The sequence below is a fragment of the Phalangium opilio genome, unplaced genomic scaffold (genome assembly GCF_054372755.1).
Source record: "Phalangium opilio isolate 3A_F unplaced genomic scaffold, DU_Popi_V2 ptg000329l_1, whole genome shotgun sequence".
Lineage (NCBI taxonomy): Eukaryota > Metazoa > Arthropoda > Arachnida > Opiliones > Phalangiidae > Phalangium > Phalangium opilio.
The window spans coordinates 2,171,645-2,185,389 of record NW_028324226.1 but is presented as its reverse complement, the minus strand read 5'-3'; the positions used below and the strand labels follow the sequence as shown (position 1 = coordinate 2,185,389).

General features: G+C 37.5%; 1 protein-coding gene across 5 annotated transcripts in view; it reads left to right on the top strand.

Annotated features, from left to right (window-relative positions):
- The window catches only part of LOC149610233 (uncharacterized), a 366,116-nt gene that overhangs the window by 156,606 nt on the left and 195,765 nt on the right, over positions 1-13,745 (top strand). For 2 of the 5 annotated variants that reach the window (XR_016376639.1, XR_016376638.1), the window contains exon 6: positions 3,689-3,737. The exons of the other annotated variants lie outside the window; for them this stretch is intronic. The gene's annotated coding sequence lies outside the window, so the exon portion shown is untranslated. The remainder of the gene's footprint in view (positions 1-3,688; positions 3,738-13,745) is intronic. 5 annotated transcript variants of the gene reach the window in all.

Sequence of the window (13,745 nt, the reverse complement as noted above, 5' to 3'; positions counted from 1 at the left end):
AATTAATTCATGGGACATTCTTTAATAACGAAAGATATAAGGACAAAAAAAATAAATAATAATAAATTGCTTTGAATTATTTATAGCTTTTTATGATTCGTTGTTTGCCAATAACCCCTGGAAGGTTTTTTTAAAAAAATACTTCATTTGCTACTACACCGAAGTTTTTTTTCTTCTTAATTTGAGAGCCTGAAATAGCCTAAGTCCTAAAAAAACGTGGGTATACTGAAATAGAGGAGGGTAAGAAGAAAAAAAAAATGTAATATCAGGTTAGTTAATTCATCATAACTCGCATTGTTTGGCTTTATAGGGAGACCTCAAACTATGACCCCCCTCCCCTCCCATATCCTGAAGTAATAAAATTTGTAAAGAAAACTTATAGTGGATTATTTTTTATATATAAATCCACTATCGCCTTCCCCCCGTACGCTGTCCACAACATACCAGGTGAAGTTTTCAGTAAAGGATAGGTTGTTTTTCTTTTTTATAAAGTGATGGTAAAAATATCGAGATATTTTGTAAATATTTCTCAAGAAGCCGGTTTGATTCGGTTTAATTTAAAATAGATGTGTTGAGAAATTCTTGATGATTCCTTGCTATTAGCTGTATCATAAGTTTATAAGATATGTCCCATCCATAAGTATGACACTTTCTATACTTCGTAATGCTTGAGACTTAATGAGAACTGGTTCGAGAACGACAAGCGAGAATTGAATAACTACACTTGGTGGTTAATTTTGCAGTTCATCTTCCTATTTAGTTGATACTAAGCCTTTGACAGTGTATCACCAGATATCGCTTTACCTCGAATCTATGACCTACGACACTTCACGACAAGCTCCAGTTTGTAACCAGTGGCAAACATATCTTATGAACTTAAGGATGAATGTATTCATGCTTCTATAATGTTGTAGATAGATACATAGTTGAAATTACTATGAAAAAAATCTACTGTGTCCCATCTCTTTAAGGACAGACATTTTTTTCTCCAGTTAGAGGATGGTGTTAAATTAATTGGTCTTTGCGATCGACATAAAAATTAAGCCAATTCTAGCCACTTAAAGCATAACTAGTTATCTAGTAATATTTGACAATCAAAATCAGCCCTTCAAAATTGAAGAAACACCTTGGAAAATTTCAAAATAGTATACTTTAAAAAATTAGACTTAGCATTTCATTGACTACCGATTGAAATACCTCATGTTTTGATATTGAAATCACCCAATTTGATTTTTATTATAATAAGTGAGGATAATTTTCCACTAAATTTAAAAACATGTTACTTATGATTTATCCAATTCATCCTCTCTTTAAATACTAGTGTAGGTACTAGCAAAATTCCAACTGAGCCTTTACAATGGGACGAACAAGCCCGTACTATATATATAGTTCAAAAAATCAATTAAGGGGTGAAGCTGCAGAAAATTCGTTTTTCGAAAAAAAAAAAATTGTGCCATGGTCGGAAAAAAGCCAGGTATTTTTTCCGCCGGTCCATACAGGGCAGGCTTTTTGAACGAAATATATAAAATCAATATAGCAGCACTCACTATAGGGAGGAAGGCTGCGCTATCAAAGTTATAGACCGCAAAAACTTTTCAGCCCACATTCTCCTCTGACTTTATTAGATTTATGATTTAAAAGGTGGATGCCATTAAGCATTTTTCTTCTTCTTCTTCTTCTCCTTCTTCAATTTTTCTCCCTCTTCTTTATAAAAGAGCCGTTTTCATTTCTTTAGAGCAAGGGGGGTAGGTAGATGGTGGCTTTTGTTGGAGAGTAAACTTTAGAACGTCTTTATAAATTACGTGTAATTTGACGTGAAAACGTGTATTTTTTTTTCGGGTTGCCCCTGGTCGGTGACTTTACATCCCTATGCACTACATCGGTGTATTGCGGGTTAAACATTTTACAGGCGCTTACGGTTTATCTCTTCGTTATTTTAAAGGGATGGCGGAATGGGATTTTTACGTGGCGTAAAAGTGTTAGTTGAATTATTTAAAATACGCCAAGCCTAACTTAAGTTTGATTTAAAGAAATTAAGCCTTGGTTTAGCATATTTTAAATTAGTATTATTATTTTTTTGTATACTGCCAAACTTTAGTCTATAACTATGTATTTGTTATTGCGTAAATATGTTAGTTAAATTATTTAAAATTTGCTAAGCGTAACTCAAGTTTGATACAAAATCGTTAAGCCTTGGTATAACATATTTTAAATTATTTTTACTATTCTTATTATTTCATTATTTACTTCCAAACGTTAGTAAACTATGTATTTGTGGTGACAGATTGGAAATAGAACATCATAATATTGGAAAACAAGGATAATTTAGAATAGAATTGTAAATTACTTCAATTTTCAAATTATTTATATCAGTTTGAAGGTGATTATTTAATTTAACAATTTTAGGGTTAAGAAAAGATAGTTCTCAGTGCCCTTTATGTAAGGCCTAATATGCCTTTCCAGTAAGTTTTTTTTAGATATTTACAATAATATTAGCACTTTTATCAGCGAGGGAGAAGGGTTTATTGGCTTTAATACGTCAATTTTATCTGACGTAGCCTCGTTTCGTTTCTTTCCGGGCCACGCCGCCGTATATGGTATATTTCTTTATCGGGCTTGAATAGGAAGAATGATTATATAGGGGAACAAAAAAAAAGTAAAAAAAAATAATAAAAAAAAACCTTCCAGAGAAACTTATTCTCTCTTATATTCCTTACACCCTACCTCCATAAATGCAATTTTCTTCTAGTCCATCTTCCTTTTACATTTATTATTACTATTTTTTTCTTTTTCTTCTTCTTTCTCTTGTACTTTTCTTCTGACCAGTGGCTTGTCCAGCGTCTGTTAAAATTGCATTCCTTTTACAGTACATCTTAAGGGAATCATGGCAAAACTACCATACACACAAAACAGGGTTTTAAAGTGAAGGTGAAACTTTGAAATTAGGCCCAAATTCGTGTGAAAAATATTTCTGGACATAATTTGTTCTCTTGTAGGAATGTCCCTTGTCAGATTAATGTGGGTTGTGACCTCAAACTGACCTCCCCCTCTTAGTTTTATAAAATAAGGTTGGTTGAAGACGGATACCTAGCTAATTTAAAAAATAGTTAAGCCTCGGTTTCAATTTTAAAATTTTGCCTTAAGGAGAATATTAGGACTTTAATGTCACATAGAAGAACAAGCTCTACCTTTGAGCATGATTAAACTGAGCTCCTTCTGCATAGTTTTATAAATTGAGGTTGGTTGAAGACGCATAATGCAACCATACCTAGCTTTTAATTTTAAAATTTGGTTAAGCCTGATTTCAATTTTGAAATTCCGTCTTTAACAATTGTGATAAGGAGAATATTAGGACTTTAATGTCACGTGTCGAACGCTCTACCTTTGAGCATGATTTTAAATACTGAGTGTACCTTTAAAGCAAGGATAAGTTCAGAGTCCATTGCTAATTCTATTTGGGACGAACTTGCAGATTTAGCAGCGTGGTTAGTTTAGATTGGCCCGAGTTTTCGCAATCAGAAAAACACGGTACACCACTTCCCCTTCTTTCTAAACTATACACTGATATCGTCAGATTTGTAATATCCAGCTAGGGCAGTGAAGAAGTAAGTGACATTACCAGACTTGAGTCATTGTGACGAATCTAATTTCATTTTCTTTATACTTTTTTTCTTTTTCTTTTTGTCAGGTGTTTTTGAGCATTTTTCAAAACGTCTCACGGAGCTTCCCACTTAAAAGTAAGTTGAAACTACAGGAAGAGAGATTGGGGGCTTCGATTTATTTGATTTGTATAGTGGGCTAGTGGATTAGGTGGTATTGGGAGAAGACTGAGTGAGAAGGGTGTCAAATCCTTGAGAGAGAAAGAGAAATGTCGACAACATTGAAAAACTTCAGAAATTCTCATATTTCATTTTTATATCGTAAACAATCGAGAAATATTTTTAGTTTTGACGGCTTACTATTTTTTATTCGTTTAAAAAATTCGAATCAAGGGGAGTTTTACCTAAGTATGCCAAAAGTAATATATTAACGTGAAATATTCGATTATTTTCGAGAAGGTAATCACTCCTCTTATTTATTCGTTGAGCTTCTATTACGAGTTATATACTGTCATTTTTGAACATGAAATGGGGGTTATGTTTATGAACATTTTCCTTAATTACTCGGCCCCTGTTTGACACAACCCCACTTTTTTAGTTTGTTTGGATGAGGGGAAAATAGGACCATAACATACTCAAAGAACATCCCTGTATCTCTAGTAGAACCAGAGTTATGAGCCTCCAAACTTTAGTGTAATGTTAATCCACTGGAGGTTATGTTTATCAACATTTTGCTCAATTACTCGGCCCCTGTTTGACACAATCCCATGTTTTTAGTATGGTTGGATGGGGGGAAAATAGGACTTTAACATACTCAGAGGACATCCCCGTATCTCTAGTAGAACCATAGTTATGAGCTTCCAAAGTTTAGTGTAGTGTTTATCCTATGGAGCGTATGTTCATGAACCTTTTGCTTAATTATCACCTGACTCTATTTTACCCCTGACTTTTTGAAAAAGGGTGTATTCCTGTAGTAAATTCAAAATTACATCGTGTACACCGATTACGCTAAAGTGGTTAGCCCCTCAATTATTTTAACCTGGTTTAAAATAAAGGGTTTTTAATTAGGAATAAGTTTGACTTTCTAACCGAGGGCGACACGAGGACTACTGTTTAATAAACGCGCGAACGTTTTCGTTCTCCGTAATTAGTTTGCGTGTACTAAGCCTTTGAAAATCCCTAACCTTCACCTACTAACTACTAACTAAACTGGGCGTTACGTCACGTTAGGATAATCTAATGTAACACGAAATGCTGTTGGTAATCAGCGTCAAACATAACCCATGAATTAAAACCATATTTTTTGGAGGTGAAATAATTTTATTTTAAAAATAATCCACGCCATACTTATGCTTAAAAGTTATTTCTACACCAAAGAACGTGTTTTGGAAACCTTGGGAAAATGACAATGTACACGTTGCTTTATGTATTTAAAAAAACCTTCTAGTTTGTAACAGTTAACAAGCCTATGGATCCCTCTACATAAGTATAACATCTGGCGTGGTGTATTTTTCCATTTTGGAGTATATAGGTATACCCAGAATGCATACAGCGAATCGGAATCATTGTAAAATCAACGTATCTAGGACTGCGGATTTTGTGGGAGGAACTAGACTATGACGAATTTATCTCGCGAATAGGGACTTGGCAGTACTACGTCATGCAACGTCAGGCTACCTTCCACTGGTGTTAAAAAACATACCAGGATTAGGAGCTTATATAGCTTTCATTCTGTTAAAAAACAACATACCATAATGGCGCTGGGGGCGGAGTTAAGCCCGAATTGCTAAGTCCCTATAATTTATCTCGCTGTCACGTTGAACCTTGCGCTCGCGCCTGACCTCGCGATGCTACTAACCAAAGTAAGAAAGACGCCATGTTTATGAGGCGTGACGGATAGTAAGTTCTCAAGCCCGGCCCACAAAACCTGCACAGAAATATTTTAGGATGTATGGTGCACAAGGATTCCTATTACCTTTATGTATTCCTGGGTATACCTATTTTAAGTTTTCATATTGCAATGAATTTATTATTTATTTTTTTTACAACAAGCCTAGAAATGTGCTTTGGGGGCTTGGGGTGGGGGAGGGGAGGGGGGTATGTACACGTATATTTTTTATTTCAACTGTAACGTAGATTTATTACGCCACATTTTCTAACTTGTCAAAAATGTTTTTGTTGAAAATATATATATATATAAATTATAAATTTGGAGTGAGAGAAATGTAGGAGGTATTCAGGAGGGACCCAGGGAAAGAAGATAAAAAACAAATCTCTCAAAACTGTCAATACCCATTTTCATATTGAATAACCAACATGAATTTATTTAATTTTTATATGAGTAATTAATTTTAAAATTTTCAGTTCTGTTCTGGAGGATAGTTCAATGACCTTGGGAAGTTGAATATATTCATTAGTTCCTTAATGAAATTAGAGTCAAGGTGGTTTTATCGTAGAGTTCTTCATACTATAACACTAGATGGTGGTGACATTTTTAATCACGTGGTATACAGGGTGTAGAGGGTGTGTCTCTAAAGGTCTGTAAGAAATAACACAGGTAACTTCCAAGCTTCGAAATTAGTGTAGTATACCAACAACTTTAATCGAGTTCACCAGTTAAAGCTGTAATGTGCATCCTCTGTAAATTACAAATTTGTCATCGTTTCCTGTTACGTGGAACTTCAGTAAGTTTGTTAAAAAAATTGCTAAGGTCTTTTCAGACGATGCACCTTTTGACTCAACTAGATGGGTCAGAAAGAAGTTAACAAAAATTGGTCAGTGATCAATTTATAATTGGTGACTCCACTTGTCCAACTTCTGTCCCCACGTCGCAACTAGTTATCTCAAGTAGACTCATCTAAATGAATCAAAAAGTTGTACCGTCTGAAAGGGCCTTAAGTATGTTTAAAACCCGAAGAATAATCAGTGATTGAGGTATTTTGCCTTAAAAAGAATCGAATTAATTTTAACACTATTATGAAATCAATTTATAATTCCGTCATTCCATTAGTTTCAAATGAAGCTAGGGTTATCTGTTACATTAGTTGTAATGAGTCTTCATCTACACTTTAAGATGACACCTAAATAATAATCATTATGATCATACCATGGCATGAACTCTACTATAGCTAGCTTTCTGCAAAAACAAAATCATCATTGTATAAACCGTCATAACTTTGCAAGGTATTAGGGCGGAAGCTTACAACACATTTCTGTAAAGAAAATAATCCCAAAAGAGCCTAGCTAAAAAAGGGACAACAGAAACGTCTTAAGGAGGTCCCAATATAACCTATAGTTAGACGAGAAAACAAAAAAAAAGATGGAGTATAAGGTGAGGTGGAAGAGGAGAAACGAAACGAGAGAGGACGAAAAGAGGAGGAGGATGGGGAGGCAATGGATTTAATCAGAAGTGGTACGACGGTCCCTTTGTTTTGCCAAGCTACGCCAAGGGATTCCTGGATTACGTATCATCGACCTAAGGTTATGGAATAAGGAAAAGGGGGAGGGGGTTATGGAAGGGTAGAGAACCCCCTTTTGCCTTAGGCTCTGAATAAAAAAAGTTTTTTTTTCTTGCCCAGTGCTACCAACCAGTCGAAAAAGAAACCTTGGCCAGTGCAAAAAAAAAATATATAAAGGCTAACTCAGCCATGGCTATTCTATTGAAGGGGGTTGTCGGTGTAAGGGTGGTGGACAAGAGAGGATTGAAGCTAGTCAGAATACGCGAAAAAAGGTGGTGGTGCAAGGGGGGTGAGGAATATGGGACCCCAAGTTTCTATAAGAAATAACGCTGGTGCCGAAATTAAGAAGGGGGTAGATGGAAGATGGAGGATGGAGGATTGAGATGAGGGAATAACCAGTGATGAGGATAAATTTTGAGGATGTTGTGGTTGGGTGGATGGATGGAAACTTATTGTTTTAACCATCAGGGCCTAATTACTCCGTGGCTAGCTTTGATGGACTTTATGGTTCATTCATTCCTTTTCACAAAGTATCCATTGAGTCACATTTCTTAACTTTAACGTTTCTCGCGTGCCTATGTTCCATATGGTTTATGGTCATTTCCAAGTTTCCAAGGGCCTTAAGAACTATTTTAAAGGCATTGGAAAGAAAGCAATTCACCCCTTTCGACCTTAAAACTGGCGTAGGTAACCCTGGGTATCAGGGAATACAAGGAGGAGCTTGATCCATTGCAGTCACTGCCCGCTCTCTGGATCCCAAACGCCTACAGCTCAGGAGCCAAATGAGACCTTACCATCTTATAGATTCATCGAAGTGGTGTATTTAAGAGGCTTTCAAAAGGTTTTGGGTGCTTATGTGAAAGTACCTTCGGTTGTTAGATAGAAAAACTATAAGTAAAGATAGTTTCTTCGTGATGTCAACAATTTTAGCTCAATTTTTATTATTTTAAAGCTATCAGTGGTCACTTAAATTACTCTATTGCATCCATGAAAAATAGTGAAAGGTACTACCGTCTGTTTACGGTTCCATACATCACTCATACGTTATTGAACAATGAAACAAGAAAAATATTTGGCAATTTTTGTCTTTAAGTACTTTATTTTATTTGATCGTCATCACTTGGTCATCTTTTAAGGATGGGGGAGAGACGGGGGGAGATTGGAGAGACGTTGGTGGACGGGTCGCGCAGATGATAAAAGTATCGGGTTCATGTTGTTAGGTTCTGTTTGTGTAGGACTAAGACCGATATACCGAACGGACGCCAAACTATTTCGGACTGTTGGATTGGAGAAAAGGGGGGGTGCGGTGAAGGGGGCAGGGAGCGTTATAAGGAGGCTAGCAAAGCTAGGTTTTCTCCGTACGTAAGATGGTTGAGCCTAAGTAAAGGCCAAAAAGAGAGAGGTGGGAAACGGAGGGAGACGAAAATATATATACAGGTTGATTCTGATAAGTCTGCCATAAAATTAAAGCTCAAAGTGAGTGGAAAGTGCATGTCAAAGAACCTGCTTGGGTACTTCAAGATTTAGTTGCGGAGATTAAGTAAGGGCTCCCAAAGATTGATTGGTCCCTAAAATAAAGGATATAGTCGCACATGTGGGGTTACTAGCGTACGCTTCACACTTCCACCCATTTAATAGTACATTTCTGCTATAGGTAAATGTTCAATAACATTTTTAGATTATAGACTGATATGTCTTACTCAACATGTTTATCTATTTCCTTGTTTTAGGGACCAATCAATGTTTGGGAGCCCATATCTAGGTAACTTAATGTTGTAGACCCAATCCATGTTCTTTGCGACACTTTACACTCAGTTTGAACCTAATGTTCATGTTGACGTTGAAAGGGGTGATGCGTCAACATGTCAAGCACCGATACCAAAGGTATATTGTGCTCCCCGAGCTGGTTAGTCTGCGTAGAGTCCTGTCGTGTCGCCTCAACGAAACGGAGAATCCGATTGGCCGAGACAGCAGAGAACTGGTGAGGTTCCATTCGTTTGAGCATGTCGAAATGCTCAAACCTCATGACCACGAGGTAGTCGCAGCTGCAGAGGATGTGGGAGGTATCCTCTGCCTCCCTGCAGAACCTGCAGAGTGTGTCATCAGTTTTAACCCAAGAACATAAACTTCAATTTTTGGCAGACTTATCGGAACCACCCAATATAGAATATATATATATAGTTATATATATATATATATGCGTGAAATGAGAAAAAGGGAAAGGATAATCCATATTTGCACAAAACAATGGGGAGGAGTGAGAGAACTCGTGGAATATCAGGATGGAGACGGGGGGAGGGGAGGGGAGGTGGATGCTGGGGGATGGAAAATGGAATCGTATTGGGTTTTCTTATAAGAAACAGCCCAAGCTATATAGGCCTAGCTATGACGTTGCCCTTTTACGCGGGAATTCCTTTTGTCAAAAAAATAAAAGACTTATATTGTATGCCGGATATGATAAGGAGGGATGGAGGATAGGATTCTTGAGACAAACATAGTAATATAATCAGATTTCTTTGGACAGTATATATCTATCTATGTGTGTGTAATATTACTGAGCGTGTTAGCTATGATGTATTTCTTGCGTTGTTATATACCTTTTCATATAATTTAGGGATCGGTTAATTAGTCTTCATAAAGTTTGGTGGGTGCTGTGTTCTGTTCATTTGTTAATACGAAATGATACCCAATTCCTGTGCTCCTTGGTCTACTTTCCAATAAGGATTTTGAGAAAGTTTTAGTTACTTATTTACGTATTTGCAGGATCACTGTTTTTTAGTTAATGTAGTATTTGCGTAGATTAGAGCGACTAAAGAAATGAAGACGTATTTTGGTCTCTTCTGAAAAAGTGCAATTTGAATCATTTGCCGCATTAATTTGTTAAGAAATAATATAGCGAATGAAAATGCAATTCTACTCCTTGGACCTAAGTTGTCTTCGTTCCACTATGTCTTAGCTCTGGTGACAAACTATCTATACATAGTTAAATTCCCTGTATAGTATTTATAGCATTTACAATGGGAGGCAAAGCTACTTGGTACTGCATTTTGTCCGTCAAATAGCCATGCCTCCTGGTGTAAATGGTATCAGTCCTCCTAGTCTGAAAACTAGTGTGCTAAAAGGATTTTGAAAGTTTTAGTTGCTGTTTAGATTAGAAGCGCCGACTTAGGAAATCAGTACGTATTTTGGTCACTCGAAAAAAAAAAGAGTACAGTTTGAAACAGGAACCATTTTTAGCAAGAGTGCAGTTCGATACGGGAATCAGTCTTAGCAATAGTGCCGTTTGATACATGAACCAGTTGTAGCAACAATTAAATGACATGGCTTGTCTGTTGAGTATTGTTTAGGCGTTTCATTCTCCCTTTACGAAATATATGGAAACATTTTTCGGTAAGAAGAAGAAGAAGCAGTAGAAAGAATCTACTCTTTAATAAATGAGAGCGCTAGGGGGAAATAAGGTTGGTCCATCGTCTCCTCCGCATCTTCTAAGATATTTTTTCTTTCCTTTTTCCTTTGGGTTAGCTGGATTTTTTTTTCTGTCTCTCTGATCCAACCCAACGTTCGTTCGTTCGTTTCTCTGGTATAAGTTACCTTTTCTACCCCCTTTTCTCTCTCTCTCTGTCCCTCTTCGGCTCTCTCTCTCTCTCTACTCTCCTTTTTTGTCCATCTTGGAGCTGGTGGCTCTCTACTCTGCAAATTCAAGTTTCTCTCCACGCGACTCTGTTGGGAGATTGGCTAGCTCTGCCTGCTCCCAGCTCCCGAGAAAGAACTAAGGGAAGGAAAAAAAAAATTTTATATGAAAATGGCTGAGTCTTCTTTTCCTTTTCGTATACCTGGCCTTACTGATATGACCGCCATTTCTGGTTGTGTTCGCATTGTAAAACAATCTTTAACCTAAATATTAGACCGAAGCAAAATTATAATAATTCATGAATAAATATCCACAAAATACGATATCGGTCCAGAACATTAACCTAACAGTACCGATATCTTACGACTTTAAAATTTCGAAATCGTTACAAAATCGCTGAGATTCAGTACACGTTGATATCAAAGGTTTGCACGGAACCTGGATACGTCAGGGATTTGTAAAATGGAGTGAAAAGTCAGGGATAAGTCCGGGATTTTAAGTTTTATCCTAAAATGTTAGGTATGTGTCAGGGATTTCGTTTGGTATATCAAACCATGCTTCTAGCAATGCTGAATATGGGTCACGTGTGACCTTAAACTGATAAGGGTATTGGTTAATTTCAGTCAGGGACAAGCTGGAAAAGCCAGGGATTTTCAATTTAAAAATTTCATCCGAACCCTAATCTTGAAATCTCTATCTATGAAAATCGGTACAGTGCTGACATAGACACAAAGAACGTTGTTTTCTTGTCTTGTTCATGTTTTTTTTCATGTTAATGTTGCTGTTAACCAATCCGCTCAAAGTTTTAAATCTGATTATAGTGTTCGAGTATAGTTCAGATACCATTTTTCACTGAAAACTCAGATGAATATTGTATTGAAGGCTTTTCTACATTCTAAATAGATAACGAATGCGAACCGGACTTAAAAAGTAGATTTTTGGGTCCTATTATTGTCCCGCACTTTCACTAGCTCTTCCAACATCTCTTACCTTTTTTTTTTGGCGGGAATAGTCATAGAGGTTGCCCCGCGGGTATCTTTTTCCCCGGTTCAAGATTGGGCGGGTTTTTTTAGGGGTCCATTTTGACCCGGATAAGAGGACTAGCTCGTTTTTCGGCTGAACTTGCAAGAAAAGCCGTTGCGATGGGAAACGAGTGTAAATAACGAGAGTTTTCTTCTCTCCCTACGCCGCATCTTCTCTCTCCATCCCGATCCCCCTCTCCTTTTTACCTCAATTCCCATCACTTCTCCACTTATGAAAGATATTCCTCCTTCGGAGTCAGAATCATCCTCTACGTCCTCGATTCGTGTTTTATTATTATATATATAATCCATATATTTTCCGTTCCTGCAGCATCTTCTTATCTAGGCTTAGAAGGTATGTGTAACAAACTCTTTAATTCTAAATCGTCAATATTGCGATATCAGGGTATCAAGCGTGACGTATTTACTGCGCAATATGACTGTGATCACGCTGGCTGTTGGGGTCATTTATAAATCCAATAATGTTTGACCTATTTTTATCGCCATTTTTCAGTAGAAAACACAAAATTAATCGCAACCATATCAATTTTAACTAGAGCCCTACAAATATTACTTACGCGTATAATTAAAATGTTTCCATATAAACCTTTCTAGAATCAGGGATAGATTTAATAATGGAAGTAGGAATGGAGAACAGAGTAATCTGGGCGCACGTCAAAGTCCCGGACCCCCTTCCACGGGACGGAGGGGTATTAAAGAAGAGGCAGGTCATAGCGCCAGAGGTAAAAAGGAATAACGTATTTTTCGCCGTCCCCGTCAGCAACGTCATCAAAATGTAGTTTAACTGAGCCAGTAAGATAATTTAAACTTTTCGTGACGTGTTGGAGGGAAGGGCTCCATACTGGGCTATGAGTCGGACTTAAGTAAATAATTCCTACTTCTAAAGTTAAATCTATCCCTGCTAGAATATAAGTTCAATTATCTTCAAATATTTCGTTGTTATATTTAAAAAATTATGATCCGACTTATCAACTGCGTTCCTCCAAACATAAACAGGATTAAGGAACTACGCCTAATGATTTAGTTTTTTTATCTATAACTTTTACAATAAATAAAAGCAGTTACAGGCGGAATATGCAACACCCTTGAAGCTAAATACCCCGTATTGTTGATGGAAACTAACCCATTCTCATCTCGCCAAGACGCGTCGGTACTCTCAGAAGCTGCGAGCTATAGCGACAGAAATAACTACTGAGGTAAAATATATAAGGCAGTCTTTTAGGAAGGCATCATCAGTAGAGATTCCGAGGAGAGGGAGAGAAAGTCGGACGGAGTCCTAGTCGTCGCGTTAGACTCCTTTTGTGACATCCTGTGACATCTTATTATGATCTTAGAAGAAGAGGTAGTAATTGCCATCATTTGCCGCTCGTCGGTTCCCTCTGCCCTCTCTTCATCCTCCGGTCGCCCTTTTAACATCTTCCGCGTCGTCTTCTCCGGACCGGACCTAGCTTTTCTTCGCTTCTTTCTTTTTACCGTTCTTTTTTTTTTCCCGGCTACACTGTGTTAGATTTCGTCGTCATTTTCATGCACTAACCAAGGCTTAAGATCATTCGAAAGAAGTTACGTTGGGATAACGGTTATCTAAGCCTTGACCATGGTATAATCTATGGATGGAATACCAGTGAGGGTTGATGAAGGAAAGCGCCCACTACTGACCAGATGGATAGCGTAGGAATGACTTATGATGGCCCGAAACCTCTCGGTCCACGAAAACGCGCGATTTCTAGCTTGGGCAATAGGAAGGTATACTGGCCGTTGGCGGCCATTCTAGATATGCCTAGATGGGCCCGGTCCCTGACTATACGTCGCGTTCACAGCCGTTTCGTCTACACGCGCTAGCCACTACATGCCCTCTCTATACCGCCTCCTCTGTCTTACTCGCTTCTTTTGGCTATATATTGATACTAGTGTTCTTTCGTGCCTACGTCGATTTGTTATTGGGAGCCGTGAGGTGAAACAGACTACACGCCAAACGCTTTCCCTGATACGTATTTAAGATAGCCTATGTTGTTTC